Here is a 21,951-nt window from a genome sequence, read left to right as displayed (position 1 = left end):
ACTCTTTGTTATGTTCGTTGTCTTAGGTTTTATATTTTCTAGTCATTTAATAAAAATTAGTTGTACAACCATTTTGTGAAAAACATTGTACAAAGAAATAATAACATTTACAGAGCATCTAATATGTGTCAGTCCCAAAAGAGATCCAGATGTTGCTTTCAAGGAAGCTGTGGTCCGGCGGCCTGGGGTGGTTGGGGAAGGGACTAAGACAACAGAAAATTATAACTAATATATCAGGTACAGATACATTCATAAATTCATAGAAAAATATGTCTTGATGGGGATGAGAAATGGATCAGGGAAAGATTTGACAAACAGGTTGCATTTGAGCTAGGCCTTGAATTACTATGTTTGAGGCATGTAAAAATTGTTAGAAAGCCATTTGTAGAAGAGAGAACAGCTACAGCAAAGTCCTAACAACATGATGCAGACACAACTGTGAAGAGGTTCCTTTGGCTAGATGGTTTTTGATCAGAGCTGTGATGCCACTGAATTTTCAAACAGGCTGCATTTAAATTGAAGAGGACTTTGAAGGCCACAGCAAGGGGTTAAATGAGCAGGCAGTGTGGGCCACTGGCTTTTCCTGAGCAAGAGCGTGACATGATCAGAAGGGTGCTTTAGTGAGATTAACATGAAAAATGGACTTGTGGGGAGGGAGGCCGGAAGAAAGTAAGCCAGTTTGAGGCTTATTAGAATTGCCCGTGCTAGACATCAGAGAGCCTGAAAGAGTAGAGGAGTAATGAGACAAGAAAGGGGGAGATGGACACAATGGGTATTGAACTGAAGAGAGAAGGTTGCTGCTGGGACTTGGTGAGGTGGGTGGGCATGATCATTATTATACAACCTGCCTCCCATTCTATTCTCAATTAGACTCTATGGCTCTTAAGAGGCAAAATTTTATTTATTAGTGCTTTTGCCTCACATATTTACCATTTATTTGTGATAAGAACACTTAAAATCTGCTCTCTATGCTATTTTCAAATATACACTAAATTGTTATTAACTATAATCATCACCTTGTACCATAGATCTCTTGAAGTTATTGCTCGTGTCAAACTATATTCTTTGACCAATATTACTCCAAGTCCCCCACCCTCATGCTGGGACTGGACTACTGAATTATTATAAGAGTAATGAAGGACAGAACAGGCACAGTGGCTTACGCCTGTAGTCCCAGCACTTGGGGAGGCCGAGATGGGTGGATCATCTGAGGTCAGGAGTTCAAGACCAGCCTGGCCAACATGGCAAAACCCTGTCTCTACCAAAAATACAAAAATTACCTGAGCGTAGTGGCGAGCACCTGCAATCCCAGCTACTCAGGAGGCTGAGGCAGGAGAATCGCTTGAACTTGGGAGACAGAGGTTGCAGCGAGCCGAGATCATGCCACTGCACTCCAGCCTGGGCGACAGAGCCAGATCTCATCTCAGGAGAAAAAAAAGAGTAATGAAGGGGAAACGGAAGTGCAAAAACTTCTAAAACTTTGGTAACTTAAAAGATGGTGTCTCTCCATTAAAAAATAAAAAGTGTGAAAAAAACTTTTAAGCACAGAAAGAAATTGATTAAGGAAAGAAATTCCTCTTTGCACCAAAAAATGTGAGAGATTAGCAGGATACTCAGGTGAACTTATCAAGGAAGCCCAGTGTGAAAGGAAAATAAATCTTGGGGCCCCAAAAATCACTAAGCTAAAGAGAAAAGTCAAGCTGGGAAATGCTTAGGGCAAACTTGCCTCCCATTCTATTCAGTCACCCCTCTGCTCACTGAGATAAATGCATATCTGATTGCCTCCTTCGGAGAGGCTAATCAGATATTCAAAAGCATGCAACCATTTGTCTCTTATTAACCTATGACCTGGAAGCCCCCTCCTCACTTTGAGTTGTCCCGCCTTTCCGGACCAAGCCAATGTTCATCTTACATATGCTGACTGATATCTCATGTCTCCCCAAAATGTATAAAACCACACTGTGCTCTGACCACCTTGGGAACACGTTGTCAGGACCTCCTGAGGCTGTGTCACAAGTGCACGCCCTCAACCTTGGCAAAATAAACTTTCTAAGTTAACTGAGACCTCTGTCAGATATTCAGGATTCATACCAGGAAAATGCAACGTTAGAACTGACAAGAGAGCGTCTTCACACTAAGGAGCTCAAACTCTCACAGCGGGCTAGCTTTCCCAGTGTCCATCCATGAGAACTGTTTAAAAGTATATTTTCATGCATAAAGACAACCATTAAAAAGGATACTAGCAGGCAGGGCAAGGTGGCTCATGCATGTAATCCTAGCACTTTGGGAGGCCCAGGTGGGTGGATTGCTTGAGCCACCAGCCTGGGCAACATGGCAAAACCTCATCTCTACAAAATAATACAAAACGTAGCCAGGCATGGTAGCGCACGCTATGGTCCCAGCTACTCAAGTGGCTGACGTGGGAAGATCATCTGAATCTGGGGAGGTGGAGGCTACAGTGAACCGTGATCGCACCACTGCACTCCAGCTTGGGCAAGTGACATCCTGTCATAAATAAATAAATAAATAAATAAATAAATAAATAAATAAATGATATTAGCCAGGCATGATGGTCCACACCTGTAGTCTCAGCTACTCTGGAGGCTAGGGTGGGACAATTGCTTGAACCCAGGAGTTTGAGGCTGGAGTGAGCTATGGTTGTGCCACTGTACTCCAGTGGGGCAAGAGAGCAAGACCCTGTTTCTAAAAAGAAAAAACAAAAGGTTAAAAAAATGATATTAAGGTACATATAATGAATATGTAAAGACATGGAAGGATTTTCACCATGTATTAAGGGGTAATAAAGCAGGTCATTAAAGAATATACACAGTGCTTCATTTATACATATGTGTACGTATGACAGAAAGCCAAGAGCCAAAATGTTAACACTCTATCTGTAAATTAGAAGATTCTGACTCTTATATTCTATTATTTGTTAGCCATATTTTCTAAGTTTGTAATAAATACGTAATACCTTCTATAACATTTTTTCTTTAATGCACTCATCTTGTAAAAGGTGTATTTTTCTCCACTTTAATGAAGACGAGTAGGAAAGGAAGAGAATTTGTCAGCTAAAAAATAAACTGGGCTGACACAAGATCTGTCTGTCTGCGAGTCTGTCTGCTTTGGTGGAGGATGGTGAGAATAAGGGACACTTCTGCATATCTGTAGTTACATGCAGACAGGAAGGATCTAGGAGGAAGGAAGATACTGCAGATGCCAACACTCAACCAAAAACAAAAAGAGCTCCCAAATCCCAAAGGATGGGAGAGAGAAATGTACCATGAGCTAATCTCCTAAACTGGATAAAGCCCACATATTTCTAAAACTGAAACTTGCCAGGTTACACTGCTTTATTTGCACCTGCCTGTCCAGTGGGTTTTCCACTTGGAACTAATTCTCTCTTCAGAGAGAGAATTAATGTAAATAACTGTGTTTATGGAGGTCACTTTCTTCCCAGCTTCCAGTCTATTCACTACAGAAACACCATGGAAGAGGGAACTGAATCATTTAAAATACCCTTTTTGCAATAAATTCAAGTATTTTAAGACAAAATAATTAGTTATTAACATGGTAAGAAGCCCGGGCGCGGTGGCTCACGCCTGTAATCTCAGCACTTTGGGAGGCCAAGGCAGGGTGATCACTTAAGGTCAGGAGTTCAAGACCTGGACAATATGGTGAAACACCATCTCTACTAAAAATACAAAAATTAGCCAGGCGTGGTGGCATGTACCTGTAATTTCCACTATGCAGGAGGCTGAGACATGAGAATCGCTTGAACCCAAGAGGCGGAGGTTGCAGTGAGCCGAGATCGCGCCACTGCACTCTAGCCTGGGTGACAAAGTGAGTGAGACTCCATCTCGAAAAAATAAATAAATAAAATGGGAAGAAAAAAATAGAAGATTAAGGCAAAGCAAAATGCTACCAACAGATCACACCAAACTACCTAGACTTTCTCCAAAGTCTAATATTTTATTCACTTTCAGAAAAAGAATAGAAACTTGGGAAAAAATGAGGAGTATCTGTCCTTTGCTTATGTACTTTGATGAAATGCCAACTGCTACTATAAATAGCATTCTTTTAAACAAGAAAAAATGGAGTATTTCAGAAGTGGTTTTTGGGTTTTTTTATATTGAGTTTTTTTGTCTTTATTTGGACAAAATTTTGTCTTTATTTGGTTTTAATATCCACCATGACAAGTTAAAAACAAAATGTGAATTCATAAAAAAAGGAAGAAGAGTCATTTTAATAATTAAATTTGTAAAATTGCATGTCCGCTAAAATACAATCCTTTGTCCAAGAAAAATATTTATAATAAGCAGGAAAAACAAGTCAGAAAGGAACACTGCATTCCCCTTCAAAACTCAGGGCTAAAAATTTGTTCCCATGGACTTCACAGTTTAAAAATTGGCCCATAAAGCACAGAACTCTTTGCCTCAAAGGGTATAAATTGAAAGTTAATAAATACAAGAATTGAAAGGTTAGTCTCATATTGAAAAATGCATATTCTTATTTTTAATTTTCATAACTATGAAAAAGTTCACATAAACTACTAATACTTTTTGTTTGAGACAAAGTCTCACTCTGTCACTTAGGCTTGAGTGCAGTAGTATGATCATGGCTCACTGCAGCCTTCACTTCCCAGGCTCAAGTGATTTTCCTACCTTTGCCTCCCAGGTACCTGGAGGGCATACGCCAACATGCCTGGCTAATTTTTGTATTTTTCTGTAGACACGAGGTTTTGTTATCTTGCCCTGGCTGGTCTCAAACTCCGGGGCTCGAGCAATCCGCCCGCCTACACCACACAAAGTGCTGGGATTACAAGCATGAGCCACTGCTCCCAGCCTTACTAATGCATTTTTTAATTAAAAAGCTTATTCAGGTAGGGTTGGACAAGGGGGTCAGATAAAATCCATTACCGAGCAAAAGTGCAAGAAACTTCATTTACAGGCCACTCCCCTTCCTGATGATCATGTTAACTTCCTGTAACTGTTAAAAATTAGGGTTCTGGGCTGGGCGCAGTGGCTCATGCCTGTAATCCTAGCACTTTGGGAGGCTGAGGCAGACAGATCACCTGAAGTCAAAAGTTCGAGACCAGCCTGGTCAACATGGTTAAACCTTGTTTCTACTGAAAATACAAAAATTAGCCGGGCGTCATGGTGTGCGCTTGTAATCCCAGCTACTTAGGAGGCTGAGGCAGGAGAATCACTTGAACATAGGAGGCAGAGGTTGCACTGAGCCGAGATCACACCTCTGCACTCAAGCCTGAGCTGAAAGAGCAAGACTGTCTCAAAAAAAAAAAAATGCATTTTGCCCCAAATCAGCACTATCTTTATTTAACAGTCTACTGTGAGTCTGACATTTATTTGCCTTTAAAAGAAAAAATTTGTAAATTTAGTCTATACTATCACTGGGTACTGCAAACTTGCTAATTATATCTTCAGTGTAAAATAGCTCTTCCTCTCATTTGTCTTGAACATGTGCTGGTCTTTTAAGCATGAGAAAGTCCAGATAACAGTTGAAGGCTGGAAGAATAAGTTTATGTTTGCTTTTCTGAAATAATTAAGCTTAGAGCTGGTAAGTATGTCTTCTTTCCACTTTCATCTTTTTAGAGTGAAGAGTGCTGATCACTTGAGTCAGTTTTACAAAAGGAACAAATGCATTCGCTTCTGGACTTGGGTTGCCTTCACCGGAATACCTTCCACTGGTAAATCAGTTAAGTAGGAGACCAGAATCTCAGATCGTAATCCATGTGCACAGTCAACATGGCTTTGTAAAAGAAGGATAATGTTCTCTGTTTTCTTTCTTGTTTCTTTCCTAATGACACCCCAAAACCTAGCATTTTTCTGCATTGCAGCACCACAATGGCATCTTTTAGGAACACTAGAATTACTTCCCTTCCCTGAGCCTATGGATTGTATAGAATATAACCAATGATCACAAATTTTTCTTGGAGGTTAGCAAGAATGAATCAAACAAAAATTTGGATGAATGATCTTTCCTCAAAACTTTAGCATTTCCCTCAAGACAAGAATAAGCTAACCACCATTATCTAGGGTTCTGTCAAGGAGAAACAGGATCTGAGGAGAAAGCATATGCAATGATATAACCAAAAGCACTGAAAGCAGAATCTCAGAGATATTTGTACATCATGTTAATAGGAACGCGATTCACAAAAGCTAAAAGATGGAAGCAACCCAGTGTCCACCAAGAGATCAATTAATTAGCAAAATGTGGTATTTACATAAAATGGAATAATAACCAGCCTTGAAGGAAAGGAAATTCTGACACATGCTACAACATAGATGAACATGGAGGACAGTATGCTAAGTGACACAGCCAGTCACATAAAGAAAACTACAGTATGAGTCCACTCACATGAGGTACCTAGAATAGCGAAAGTAAAATGGTGGCTGCCAAGGGCTAGGAGGAGAGGGGAGTGAGGAGTTGTTGTTCAATGCAGTAGTCCCTAACCTTTTTGGCACCAAAAAGAGACCAGTTTTGTGAAAGACAATTTTTCCACGAGCGGACAGTGTGGGAGGCAGTGGGGGAGTGGTTTCGGGATGAAACTGTTTTACCACAGATCATCGGGCATTAGTTAGATTCTAATAAGGAATGTACAATCTACATCCCTCACATGCCCAGTTCACAATAGGGTTCGTGTTCCTATGAGAATCTAATGCCGCTGTTGATCTGATAGGAGGCAGAGCTCAGGAGGTAATGCTCGATCACCCACCACTCACCTCCTGCTATGTGGCTTGGCTCCTAACAGGCCACAGACTGGTAGCGATCTGTGGCTCAGGGCTTGGGGACCCCTGGTTTAATGGGTATACATTTTCAGTTGTTCAATAAGAAAAGAATTTGGGAGAAGGATGGTAGTGATGGTTACATAACAAGATGTACATACACTTAAAATGGCTAAAATAATAAATTTTATGTTATCTATATTTTACTGAAATAAAACATAGAGAAAAAAACATATGCAATAAACATTTTTCATGTCCATTTAACGTGTGATTTTTTTTCAAGAAAAGAGATGAATTTATCTCAACTTTTCATATATTCCCCAATAAGACAAATGGAGAAACTGTACTTGGTTCCAATTTTGTCTTTTAAAACTCATATTTTCAACCTATCATTCTTTCAGAATATAATTACAGGTAACCTGAATTCTAGAATCAGATTGTTTTCACTATGACCATGCCTCTAGACGTGGTATTTAAGAGAGAACTATTTGCTGAAACTCACTATGGTAGACAATCCTAGTTGCCTACTCAAGCGTCCTTTCTCTCCTTCTCACTTACGAGATTAATCCCATTTTTTTCCCCTGTAGCAAGGCGGCCAGTTAAAATATTTGCCTCACCTTGCAACTAGAGATAACCATTTGGCCCAATTCTGCCCAGAGGAGGGGAGAAGTATATTGGGTGGAAGACCCAGGAGAACTATTAGTTCCCTGATAAAAATTAACAGACTTGGCTGGCATGAACATCTTGCCCTGGGCCTTTCCGCTTCCTCCAGGAAGACAGAAGCTTCCAGTTTCCCTGAGCAGGTAACTAGCCCTGGGTTGCCTACCTACAGACTGAAGCTTACTTGAGAAAAATGAGTTCTTTCTTAATTAATCTTTAGTAAAAGGGTTTCTCTTACTTGCAGCTAAACTCAATCCTCACTCAATCTGGCACCACTGAGATGAGTCTGAGGAAAGAAATTCAGGAATATTTCTGGTCTACAAGTTGGAGTTGGATGTTCCAGATCTGTAAAAGGAATGTTAATAAGGCTGAAATGGGCTGGGCGCAATGATTCATGTCTGCAATCCCAACATTTTGGGAGGCCGAGGCAAATGGATCGCTTGAGCCCAGAAGTTCGAGACCAGCCTGGGCAAAATAGTGAAACCCTGTCTCTACAAAAAGTACAAAAATTAGCTGGGCATTGTGGCATATGCTTGTGGTCCCAGCTACTTGGGAGGGTGGGGTGGGAGGATCGCTCAAACCCAAGAGTTCGAGGCTGCAGTGAGTCATGATCATATCACTGCACTTCAGCCTGGGTGACAGAGTGAGACCCTGTGTCATGAAAGAAAATAAGATAAAATAAGCCTGAAATGCAACAGTCCCCAGTCACATGTCCTATAACTCCGATCTAAGATGTAACACTGAAGGACAGATGACTGGAATAGTGAGATGCATGCACTAAGGATGCTATCAGAGCATCCATCCATAAATCATGTTTTCTCATAATAAAACTGACATTTATTAAATGCTTTCTATGTGCCAGACACAGGGCTAACTACTTTGTACACATTATCTCATTTAATCCCAACAGCCTTATAAGGTAAAACCCAGCTCCCAACTACTTTATTGAACTGCTTTTTGACTGCTTTATGTCTTGAACAATTTATTTTTCTCCTATATACAAAGGGGGTAAAATTACAACCCTTAAACAATTGTTATGAGAATTAAAGATAATAATCAGCATGCGGCAAGAGCCACATGGTTAATTCTCAATAAAACCCAACTGTCATCATGGTCAAAAAGAATAGCAGACTGCACAAATTCCCCAATAAAGCAAAACATCAGAATCCCCTGGACAACTGTCTTAGAATACAGACTCCTTGACTCCAGCCAGGCTTAAGGAATCAGATGGGGCCCAGTCATCCAGAGATGTGAAGGAATCTGGTCTAAGGGAATACCAACTGCTGTATTCTCAAGATACTAAAAACTTTACCACTTTGTCACACCACATCATCACAAAGCTTACCTAAGCCACATATAGGAATCCACCCTGTGCCCACACAACTGCCTTCACAGAACCTACATTTAAAAGTATGCCCTCTGTTTTTCCCAAGATTTAAGAATGTCTCTGTAGTTTATGTGAAATTGCTTTAAATAAAAGAAGACATACATGTGGCCAACAAGCATATTTTAAAAAGCTCAACATCACTGATTATTAGAGAAATGCCAACCAAAAACACAATGATATACCATTTCACACCAGTCAGAATGGCTAGTATTAAAAAGGCAAAAAATAACAGATGCTAACAAAGTTGAAGAAAAAAAGGAATGCTTACACACTGTTGGTGGGAGTGTAAATTAGTTCAAGTATTGTGGAAGACAACATAGCAATTCCTCAAAGACCTAAAGACAGAAATACTATTTGACTCAGCAATCCCATTACTGGGTATGTATTAGTCTGTTTTCACACTGCTGATAAAGATATACCCCAAGACTGGGCAATTTACAAAAGAAAGAGGTTTAATGGACTTACAGTTCCATGTGGCTGGGGAAGCCTCGTAATCATGGTGGAAGGCAAGGAGGAGCAAATCACATCTTACATGAATGGCAGTAGGCAAAGAGAGAGCTTGTGCAGGGAAATGCCTCTTTATAAAACCATCAGATCTCATGAGACTTACTCACTATCACAAGAACCACACAGGAAAGACTTGCCCCCATGATTCAATTACTCCCACTGGGTCCCTCCTATAACATCTGGGAATTCAAGACGAGATTTGGGTGGAGACACAGACAAGCCATATCAAGCTATATACCCAAAGGAATATAAATTGTTCTGTTACAAAGACACTGCAGCACTATTCACAGTTACAAAGACTTGGAATCAACCTAAATGCCCATTAGTGATAGACTGGATAAAGAAAATGTGGCACATATACACTATGGAATACTATGCAGCCATAAAAAGGAATGAGATCATGTTGTTTGCAGGGACATGGATAGGGACATGGATAGAGCTGGAGGCCATTATACTTAGCAAACTAACACAGGAACAGAAAGCCAAATACCACATTTCTCACTTTTAAGTGGCAGCTAAATGATGAAAACACATGGACATATAGCAGGGAACAATATACACTGGTGTCTATTGGAGTGTGGAGGTTGGGAGGAGGGAAACAATCAGGAAAAATAACTAATGGATACTAGGCTTAATACCCGGATGATGAAATAATCTGTAAAGAAACCCCCATCCTGTGATATATATTGACCTATGTAACAAACCTGCACATGTACCCCTCAACTTAAAAGTTTAAAAAAGAAATCCTTCCACAGAAAAAAAAAAAAAGAAAGAAAGAAATTGCTTTAGAGGGCAAGGTGCCTGCCTCACTTCTGCTCACTTTGGGGACCAGGCATAATGAAGGCTGTCTTGACAAAGATCAGAGATCTTCTTTGTATCACTTTGTCTTGGCTGCCAGGAAGTTCAGAGCCAAATTTTCTACTTTAATTTTTCTCAATCAAGTTTTTTTTTTTTCTTTTTTGAGGTTCCAGGCTAGAGTGCAATGGCCCAATCATAGCTCACTGTAGCTTTGACTTGGGCGCAAGCAATCCTCCCACCTCAGCCTCCTGAGTAGCTCAGACTACAGACATAAGCCACCAAGCCCAGATAATTTTTTAAAAAATTATTTTAGAGATGGAGTCTTGCTATATTGCCCAGGCTGATCTCAAACTCCTGACCTCAAGCAACCATCCCACCTCAGACTCTCAAGGTACTGGGGTTGCAAGCGTGAGCCACCATGCTGGGCTGCTCAGTTGAGTTTCGAGTATAATTATTTTCATTATTTTTCTTTATTTTGGGAGGGGATATTTTCAAACATTTTATTACAAAAGCAATTCCCATTTATTAGGGAAGATTTAGACAAACCAAATGAAAGAAATTTAAATCACCCATTTTCCCTCTGCCCAGAGATAACCAGTATTAACAGGTTTATATATATCCTCCTAGACATTTTTGTCTGCTTCTTCCTTATATAGTATTTTATATTTATTTAAAATACATTATAAATCTGTTTTTATTAAGTGCACATTCTTTAATAATGTCATTTTAAAGCTTCATAGGTATTTTATTGTCTGGACATTAAATAATTTTAACAATACCTCCCAGCCTGGTATTATGCATTCCTAATGCTGATTTCTGCTCTTAATTTTATAAGCATTTCAATAATAACCATACTTAGAATTAAAATTTTGAACATATACATGACATTTATTTATTCGTTCTTCATTCATTTAGAGAATAAATTCTTAAAAATGAAAATCAAATACACATTCCAGTAGGCTTCCACTGAGTAGAACACTCCCTGCCTGAAAAATTCTTCTCATCTTCCCAGATTCCATTTCTTCTTTCTCCTCCACTCCTACACAGCAGATCCTCTATAAGTCAGATTTCCTAAAGGATCAGTCTTGGACCTCTTCTCTCTTTTACTAAGTGGTCACTCATCTACTCACTCCACAGCATCTATGCGCAAAACTCCTGATGTCTTATTTCCAGCCCAAACCTTTCTTCTGAATTACAAAATCATGTGCGGTGGTAAAATACATTCACAAATCAGTTTGGTGGCTGTCCATTTAAGTGAGGGGCTTAATTCCCCACCCACTGAGTATGGGCTGAAATTGGTGACTCACTTCTACGGAATTCTATGGAATAGAATATGGCAGAAGTGATGATGTGGAACTTCTGAGACTAAAGGTATTACAGCTTCCCCCTTGCATTCTTTCATATCTCTCACTCTAGGAGAAGCTCACTGCCATGTCATGAAGACACTCAAGCAGCCCTAGAGAGAGGTTCATGTGGCGAGAAACTGTGGCCTTCCACCAAGAGCCAGCAGGCAACTGAGACCTTCTGCCAAAAGTCATGTACATAAGCCATCTTGGAATCAGATCCTCTAGCCTGGGTCAAGCTTCAGATGATGGCAACCCTGGCCAACATCTTGAGTGCAATCTCATGACAGACCTTGGACTGGAATCACCTAGCTAAGCCACTCCCCAATTCCTGGCCAAGGAAACTGCATGAGATAATAAATATTTGTTGTTTTAAAGCACCAAATGTTGGGGTGACTTGTTACAGAGCAATAGATAACTAATATAGATTTCCTGCTAAGTTTCATAATAATTTACTATGCAGCAAGAGATAAACAAATACTATGTATCTAACCACCTACTTAACATCTCCACTGAGATAGCTCATAGACTCATTTCAACCTTAACATATCAGAAAACTGAACTGTTGTTCCTCTCTCAAATCTATTCTGCCTCTAGTCTTTCCCAACTATGGGAAAGCACTTTCATCCATTCACTTGTTCATGCCAGGATGCTGAAATGAATCCTTTCTTCTAATACCACAATCTAACCCCTCTATCAACTTTTGTTGGTTCTAATTCCTAAATACAGCTTGAGTCCATCCACATCTCTTCAGTTCCACTGTCAACCCCCAGTCCAAGCTACTGTTATCTCTTGCCTCCAACCTAAAGCCAATAAGCTTCTGACACTGTCTCCTAAATTCTCTTCTTATTCCTTCTAATCGACTCTCTGAACTTTGGAATAACTAAATTAACATGGTTTATAAGGCCCTGAATCATCTGACCACTCCTATGCCAAGCCTTGTCTTGAGACACTCAGCCTCCTCAGTCTGCTCCAGCACACCGACCTTTGTGTTACTCTGACAAACCCAGCCCTTTCCTGCCTCAGGATATTGGTTCATGCTGCTGTGCCTGCCTCCTTCACCCTGTTCTCAACCTGCTTAATTCAGATGAACACTGCAGGTTTAATTTTCAACATCTTCTCTTCAGAGCAGACTTCTGGACGACCTCTCCAGTCTCTAAAGACAACCTGTCTTCCTTCCTTGTGCACCCAGTACTTATCTTAATTTGATTACATATTGTTTTGTGTAAGCCCAAGAGGGCAAGAAATGTCAATTTTGATCTCTATAATATATGCAGCTCCCAATACAGGTTGTCAATTAAAAAATTTTTGAATAAGTTTATTTAAAGTGTTCATTAAGTCTAAACACAGTGTGTATTCAATGTAGACCTCTTACTTGTCCATTTCAATAAAAAGAACATGCATCTGTTATATCTATTGCCTTTTCAACCTTCTGCAAAATTGCAGGACCATCATCATCAAGATGATCCACTGTCTTTCTCATCTTTTTCACATGTTTAAGGATCCTTTAATTCTTGGCATAGATGAAATTGTGACTTCTAGAAACATTAAAAAGAAGAAAAGCTGGTATAATCATAGTCCCTAAAGGCGGACCAGAAAAGCAATTCTAAAAGTTCATTAGAAAATTAAGTTGGCCCCTGATTGATCTAAATAGGAACATTTTATCCTAGTGTTTAGAGTTGTGATGAGTAATCATTTCCCTTTCCAAAGCTCAGTGTTTTGTAAAAACAGGGAGGATCATGACTCTGTGCAAGATTATTTTTTGGTGAAGAAATCAGAGACTCACTGATGGAAGAACCAAGAAATACTAATAAGGGCATGCTGAAGCACAGCGTAAATCAACAGTGCCCTGTCTCTTAACTTCCAGTAAATAAGACACTGACTTGTAACCAGAGACAGAGTAGGTCTGGGAGCCAGCCGACTCTGTGGGTCCTGAGGCAGAGCCATACACAGGGAGCAGCCCCACAACAGTGTTCACAGCAACTATCCAGAAAAGAAACTGTTAATAATGGCACTCCGGTAGAAAAAAAATAGCAATCATCCATGCCTCACTTTTGCCATCCGCATTCATACACACAGACTCTCAGGCTAGCACCAAGGCTCTGAATTCAAAGATCATATAGGTTTTATATATATATATGTAATCACACCAAACTTTGATAAGTGGCACAGATTTTAACTGAATAGATTTATGGGAAATACATGGTGACAGAATATGATAAACTCAACTCTGTAACAAGCACATGTATATTCTTGCACACAGAAATAAATGTTACTTGGTACAGGCCGGGCACCATGGCTCACACCTGTAATCCCAGCACTTTGGGAGGCTGAGGCAGGTAGATCACTTGAGGCCAGGAGGTCAAGACCAGCCTGGCCAACATGATGAAACTCTTTACTGAAATACAAAAATTAGCTGGGTGTGGTGGTGCATGCCTGTAATCTCAGCTACTGGGGAGGCTGAGGCACGAGAATCACTTGAACCCAGGAGGTGGAGGTTGCAGTGAGCTGAGATCACACCATTGCACTCCAGCCTGGGCGACAAAGCCAGACTCTTTCCCAAAAACAAACAAACAAAAAAAGAAGTGATTCGGTATAGAAAAATATATAATAGTCATAGATTTGAAATACTATAGCTTTGGTCACTTCATTTATTGTGACAAATAGGGTGCATATTTTTCTAATCTGTAGTTTAGAGTATACAGTATTGTTAACATACTGTACTATTAACTATGATTTATTTATTTCTGTAAACCAAGTAATAAAGCTAGACCATTTTTACTTTGGTAAATTCTTCAGTTCTCTAGAAGTGAAATCTTGGTAAAAGAATTTAATCATAGGCACCTATAGCAATTTTATACATAATTCTTTAATTTGCAAATTACCAGTAGTCACTAAACTATTTTTTTCTAAGCAATAAAAAGTAAAGAACATAATGCTATAAATATTTAGGATACAATAATCATTCTAGAAAAATTCTAGAAATCATTCTAGAAAAATTCAAATTAGAATGACACTGGGAAGCCTGGGCATGGGAGCTCACACCTATAATAATCCCAGCACTTTGGGAGGCCGAGGATGGCAGAGTGCTTGAGTCCGGGAGTTCGAGATCAGCCTGGGCAACATAGTGAGGCCTCTGACTCTACAAAAAACTTTTTTTTTTTTCTTATTTTGAGACAGAGTCTTGCTCTGTCACCAGGCTGGAGTGCAGTGGCACGATCTCAGCTTACTGCAACCTACACCTCCCGAGTTCAAGCGATTCTCCTGCCTCAGCCTCCTGAGTAGCTGGGATTACAGGCGCACGCCACCATGCCCAGCTAATTTTTTTATTTTTAATAGAGAGCAGGTTTTACCATGTTGGCCAGGCTGGTATCGAACTCCTGACCTTGTGATCTACCCACCTCAGCCTCTCAAAGTGCTGGGATTACAGGTGTGAGCCACCGGGCCCGACCCAAAAAACTTTTTTAAAAAGGTAACTGAGAATGGTGGTGCACACCTGTAGTCCCAGCTACTCGGGAGGATGAGGTGGGAGAACTGCCTGAGTCCCAGAGTTCAAGACTGCAGGGAGCTGTGATCGTGCCACTGCATTCAACCTGGGTGACAGAGTGAAGCCTTGTTTCAAAAAAAGAAAAGAAAAATGACAGTGGGTATCAAAAACCCACTACAACATACAAAAAGCCTGCTACCCTATGTGGGAGGGAAAAAACATGCCATCAAAAGCCAGGCAGAACGTGCTAATTGACATAGACCAGGCTGTGCACTAGACCAGAAGAGAGGTACCCTCAAACAAAGAGGAGGAGCTAGGAAGCAAGGGCTCCAACATCTAAGGCCTTCAATGGATACATTCCAACCAGCAAGCAACACCAAGGCAGCCGCCTGGCAGGGCAAGGCTAGATTCTTCCAACCAGGTGAATCCCCCTAAAAATGAATCAGAGTCACAGCTTTATCAAAGGTCAAAGTGAAACACTGAGAATCAGTAGCCAGGCAAAAGCAAACAGGGGTACAGATATATAGCAATCAAAGACAAGTCAAACAAGGCCACATATCCAAACAAAGAGCCTGGAAAAAAAAAGTCACCATGAAGCCCAACTACCAGGAAACTGTGAAATGATCTTGAGATTGATAACAATGAAATTAGAACACCCTTTAAGCTTGAGGAAAGAAATCCAGAAATGAAAGGTGTAGCCCAGATCACTTTTAGATCTGTGCTAGATAGCTAATGTGCATTTCCCTAGCCATAACCAAATATTCTAACATGCCTATAAACCCTGAGTTATTAATGTTTACACACTTGCATAAATATCATTTAGCTCTTATAACCACAAAATGCCCCCCAGTCGCATCGGTTAATAGTTATCAAGGATCACAGCACTTAGGATATGGCTGACGCATTTAGCAAACATAATCCAAACGTTAAGTCTAGATAACCAACTAAAGAATAGAGTCCATCTGGGACGTGTATTTTATGTAAAATGTTTTCAAAAAACATTCAAGTGTGATTACATTAGCATAGTGCACTACTAGAAGTCTCATACTATGTAGCTACTGCCCCAAAGAAGGAAACACTCCTTGTTTAACTATGGGAGAAAACATGAAAAGGATATTTCATCAAGATTGAGGAATTCCAATTTTTTTTAAGTATTTACTTTTAGTTACCTTTTATTTTTGAGACGGAGTCTCACTCTGTCACCCAGGCTGAAGTGCAAGGCACAATCTCAGCTCACTGCAGCCTCCGCCTCCCAGGTTCAAGTGATTCTCCTGCCTCAGTCACCCAAGTACCTGGGATTACAGGCGCGGGCCACCACACCCAGTTAATTTTTGTATTTTTAAGGCTGGGTGCGGTGGCTCACGCCTGTAATCCCAACACTTTGGGAGGCCGAGGCAGGCAGATCCCAAAGTCAGGAGATTGAGACCATCCTGACCAACATGGTGAAACCCCATCTCTACTAAAAATACAAAAATTAGCTGGGTGTGGTGGTGCGTGCCTGTAGTCCCAGCTACTCGGGAGGCTGAGGCAGGAGAATCACTTGAGATCGGGAGGCAGAGGTTGCAGTGAGCCAAGATCACACCACTGCACTCCAGCCTGGTGACAGAGTGAGACTCCATCTAAAAAAAAAAAAAAAAAAAAAAATTGTGTTTTTAGTAGAGACAGGGTTTCCCCATATTGGTCAGGCTGGTCTTGAACTCATGACCTCAAGTGATCTGCCCACCTTGGCCTCCCAAAGTGCTGGGATTACAGGAGTGAGCCACAGTGCCCAGCATCTTTTAGTTATATTTTAATATCCATGCTCTTTTTTGTTCTGTCTCCACTGATTAATTTTTAAATTTTGTTGTTTTGTTATATGTACTTTTTGTAATCCACTGAACCTGGAACAAAGTATAGAGCTTTTAACAAATGTAAAATATTTACCTTATTCCATGAAATAAACTCAAATTATTCAACCAATAATAAAAAACAAAAAGAAGATTGAGGCTTTCCTTAGCGTTATCCTATTCTTGGTTTCTTTGCTTTCACTCCATCATGTGAGTTGAGAGTACCCAATTATATAAATCAAATAAAAGAAAGTAAGAAGAAAAATCTATAAATGCCATATGTTCTGCCAAGAAGTACTTTATTTTATAGTAAGAAGATGCGGTGTAAGCAAATGGATAACACATACACCCACAGTAATTCAAAGGCTTTCCATCCCAGGACCTGTTCACAAATGCAGACCTTTGAAAATATTCTGCAAGCACTGAGTGCCTAATATTTGTGTAATTTGAAGAAAAGAACTAGAAATAATATAACCATAAGAAATTGATATTTTTAGGAATCATGAATGAAATTAATTTTGTAGTAACAATAAAGATGATGACAGCAGCAGCAAAAATAACTAAAACCTAGAGTGCTTACCATGCTAGCGGCATGGTACCACCTCCCAACTATTATCCTATTTTTTGTCATCGGGGATATAATTCACATGCTATAAAATCCATCCGGATTTAATGGATGTACGATTCTGTGTTTTTTTAGTGAATGCACAAAGTTGTGCAACAATCATCCAATCTTAATTTCAGACACTTTCATCACCCCAAAAAGAAACCCATTAGCAGTCACTCCCTCATTCCCTGCCAGCCTCCCAGCCCTAATAAACCACTAGTCTACTTTCTCTCTTTATGGATTTTCCAATGGCAGACATTTCATATAAATGGAATCATATGATATGTCACCTTTTGTGCCAGACATCTTTCACTGAGCATTATGTTTTCAAGGCCCATGCATGTTGCAGCTTGTAACAGTCCTGCATTTCCTGTATGGCTGGATAATACTCCATTATATGAAATGACCATATTTTGTTGATCCATTCGTCGGCTGATGGGCATTTTGGTTGTTTCCACTTTTTGCCTATTATGAATAATGCTGTTATGAATATCCATGTACAAGTTTTTGTGTGAACATATGTTTTCAGTTTTCTTGGGCATAAAACTTAGAGAGAAATTACTGAGATATATGATAACTCAATGCTTAACTTTTTGTAGAACTGCCAAAATATTTTCCAAAACTGCTACACTATTTTACATTTTCACAAGCAATATAAGGTTCTAATTTTCCCACATCCTTGCCAACACGTATTTCTTTCCATTTTTATTACATCCATACCAGTGGGTGCAAAGTAGAAAAATCTGGCTATGGTATTGATTTGCATTTCCCTAAGTGACTAATGATGTTGACCATCTTTTCATGGGCAATAATTATTAGCCATTTGTTTATCTTTTCTGGAGAAGTATCTATTCCTTTGCTCATTTTTCAATTGGGTTACTTGTCTTTACATTGTTGAGTTATAAGAATTCTTGGATGGACATGGTGACTCACGCCTATAATCCCAGCACTTTGGGAGGCTAAGGTGAGCATATCACCTGAGGTCCGGAGTTCAAGACCAGCCGGGCCAACATGGTGAAACCATGCCTTTACAAAAATTAGCCAAAATTAGCCATGCATGGTGGTGCATGCCCATAGCACCAGCTACTTAGGAGACTGAGGCAGGAGAATTGCTTAAACACGGGAGGCAGAGGTTGCAGTGAGCCGAGATCGCACCACTGCATTCCAGTCTGGGCAACAAAGCAAGACTCCATCTCAAAAATAAAAAAGACTTCTTTATCTATTGCGGATACTAGACCTTTATCAGATACTTAATTTGTAAATATTTCCTCCCATCCTCTGGAATGCCTTTTACTTGCATTATCTTATTTTAATCCTCATAAGAGCCATGAGGTATTATTGTGGCTCTTACTGTCCCATTTAACAGATGGGAAAACAGAGCTGACATACACAACTAATAAGAACTGGAGCAGAGTCCAACCCAGGCAATCTGCCCCCAAGCATCCGTAGGATATACTGTCAGAAGCATTGAGGTCGTTAGATGCTATAGCAATAGGCACTAAATAAAATAAGCAGGATTAAAAATGATAAACTTAAAAAGAAACAGTATTACTGATGCTTTGCACAGAAATACCAGAAGGCCCTTCTTAACTTGAGAAGGAAGAGTGGCTTAAAATAAAGCACATTCAGCCTTAAAAGGAAGGCAAAACTTGGCCTTTAAACACTGTCTATTCTTTTCAATTGTAGGAAGCTTTTTTTCTTATTGAGTTATGTAGTTGAAACAAAGGAATTCAGAATACAAATGGTATTTTTGCTGAGATGCAAACATTGTAAATAGTCACAGTGGGTGTTCTGTTAGGTGGAGGCCTATTTCTTAGTCAACAACCCCCTCTTTTCAAAATGTATGCCTCCCCTAGCCCTATGCACCCACTCTCTGAGACGATGAACAAAGCAGAGTTTTAGCAACTAAGATATCACTCCAATCTGTCACTCCTTCTTCTACCCTTATTTCTGCCATCAGCTATGTGAAATATAAAAGTTAATCTGCAAAGAACTTTAGTATGTCTGTAGAATTATGTTCATGGTAAATAACGGGTAATACGGGGATTTAAAAGAGCATGCTAGATCTACTAATACTGGCATGGAAACGAATTCAGTATATTTAGCTAAAGAAAAACAAAAGCTATAAACAATATGAATAATATCATCTTGTATTTATTAAAAATAGGCAATATAAATTCATATTTTAATACTCACGTTAGTAGATGCACACAAACAACAAAAAAAAAATCAGTGGGGAGAGAAGACCCTATTGAACTTGACTCTATTCTGGCACAGTGAAGAGACATGAGAGGTGTAGAATAAGTGGGAGGCCCCCTTGCAGGGATGAGTCAGGAGACCCCCTTGCAGGGATGAGTCAGGACAGTGCTAGGTGGGGAGTTTGACTGGGGCAGTACCTCTGTCAAACAGTAATGCAGGTGTCCTAAAGTGAGCTAAGGGAGGACAGAAACATCCCATGGAGCAGAAGGGCAAAACTTACTTGATCTTAATTTTCAGTATGAATACAGTCTGAATAGATACAAGTCTGAAATCGAGCAGGGGCAGTCGAATCATAAAGCTCCAAAATGATCTCCTCTGACTCCATGTCTCAAATCCAGGAAATGCAGATGCAAGAGGTGGGTTCCCATGGTCTTGGGCAGTTCCACTCCCATGGCTTTGCAGGGTACAGACTCTCCTGGCTGCTTTCACGGGCTGGCATTGTCTGTGGCTTTTCCAGGTGCACGACTGTCAGTGGATCTACCATTCTGGGATCTGGAGGATGGTGGCCCTCTTCTCACAGCTCCATTAGGCAGTTCCCCAAAGGGGACTTTGTGTGGGGGCTCCCACCTCACATGTCCCTTCCACGCTGCCCTAGCAGAGGTATTCCATTAGCGCTCCGCCCCTGCAACACACCTCTGCCTGGACATCCAGGCATTTCCATACCCCCTCTGAAATCTAAGTGGAGGTTCCCAAACCTCAATTATTGACTTCTGTGCACCTGCAGGTCCAACACCATGTACAAGCCTCCCAGGCTTGGGTCTTGCACCCTTTGAATCAACGGCCTAAGCTATACGTTGGCCCCTTTTAGCCATGGCTGGGACACAGAGCACCAAGTCCCAGGACTGCATAAAGCAGCAGAGTCCTGGGCCTGGCCCACTAAACCATTTTTCCCTCCTAGACCTCCTGACTTGGGATGGGAGGGGCTGCCATGAAAACCTTTGACATGCCCTGGAACTATTTTCCCCACTGTCTTGGGGATTAACATCTTTCCGGGAAGCCCTCCAAATTGTTCAAAGCTCTGCCTGTTACCCAGTTCCAAAGTCGCTTCCTCACGCCTGTAATCCCAGCAGTTTGGGAGGCCAAGGCAGGCAGATCACGCACAAGGTCAGGAGATCGAGACCATCCTGGCTAACACAGTGAAACCACATCTCTACTAAAAATATAAAACAATTAGCCGGGCATGGTGGCAGCGCTTGTAGTCCCAGCTACTTGAGAGGCTGAGGCAGAAAAAAAAAAAAAACAAAGTCGCTTCCACATTTTCAGGTATCTTAATTAGTAGAACCCAACTCTACCAGTACAAATTTCTTGCATTAGTCCCTTTGCATGCTGCTGTGAAGAAATACCCAAGACTGGGTAATTTATAAAGAAAAAGAGGTTTAATGGACTCATAGTTCCACATGGCTGGGGAGGCCTTGCAATCATGGCAGAAGGCGAAGGAAAGGCAAAGGTATGTCTTACATGGCGGCAGGCAAGAGATCATGTGCAGGGGAACTGCCCTTTATAAAACCATTAGATCTCATGAGACTTATTGAATATCACAAGAATAGCATGGGAAAAACGTGCCCTCATGATTCAATTACCTCCCACCAGGTACCTCCCACAACACACGGGAATTATGGGAGATAAAATTCAGGATGAGATTTGTGTGGGGACACAACCAAACCATATCAGAGGGTTCCCCACTAGGAGTAGGGTGTAATTTTTTTTTTTTTTTAAATTTATTTATTATTATTATACTTTAAGTTGTAGGGTACATGTGCATAACGTGCAGGTTTGTTACATATGTATACTTGTGCCTTGTTGCTGTGCTGCACCCATCAACTCGTCATTTACATCAGGTATAACTCCCAATGCAATCCCTCCCCCCTCCCCTCTCCCCCTTCCCCCCTCCCCCCTCCCCATGATAGGCCCCGGTGTGTGATGTTCCCCTTCCTGAGTCCGAGTGGTCTCATTGTTCAGTTCCCACCTATGAGTGAGAACATGCGGTGTTTGGTTTTCTGTTCTTGTGATAGTTTGCTAAGAATGATGGTTTCCAGCTGCATCCATGTCCCTACAAAGGACACAAACTCATCCTTTTTGATGGCTGCATAGTATTCCATGGTGTATATGTGCCACATTTTCTTAATCCAGTCTGTCACTGATGGACATTTGGGTTGATTCCAAGTCTTTGCTATTGTGAATAGTGCCGCAATAAACATACGTGTGCATGTGTCTTTATAGCAGCATAATTTATAATCTTTTGGGTATATACCCAGTAATGGGATGGCTGGGTCATATGGTACATCTAGTTCTAGATCCTTGAGGAATCGCCATACTGTTTTCCATAATGGT

General features: G+C 40.6%; 1 protein-coding gene across 9 annotated transcripts in view; it reads right to left on the bottom strand.

Annotated features, from left to right (window-relative positions):
- UTRN (utrophin) overlaps positions 1–21,951 on the bottom strand; it is a 581,880-nt gene that overhangs the window by 477,945 nt on the left and 81,984 nt on the right. The gene's annotated exons all lie outside the window — the stretch shown is intronic.

The sequence above is a fragment of the Macaca fascicularis genome, chromosome 4, assembly GCF_037993035.2.
Source record: "Macaca fascicularis isolate 582-1 chromosome 4, T2T-MFA8v1.1".
Classification (NCBI taxonomy): domain Eukaryota; kingdom Metazoa; phylum Chordata; class Mammalia; order Primates; family Cercopithecidae; genus Macaca; species Macaca fascicularis.
This window is presented reverse-complemented; position numbering and strand designations above follow the sequence as displayed.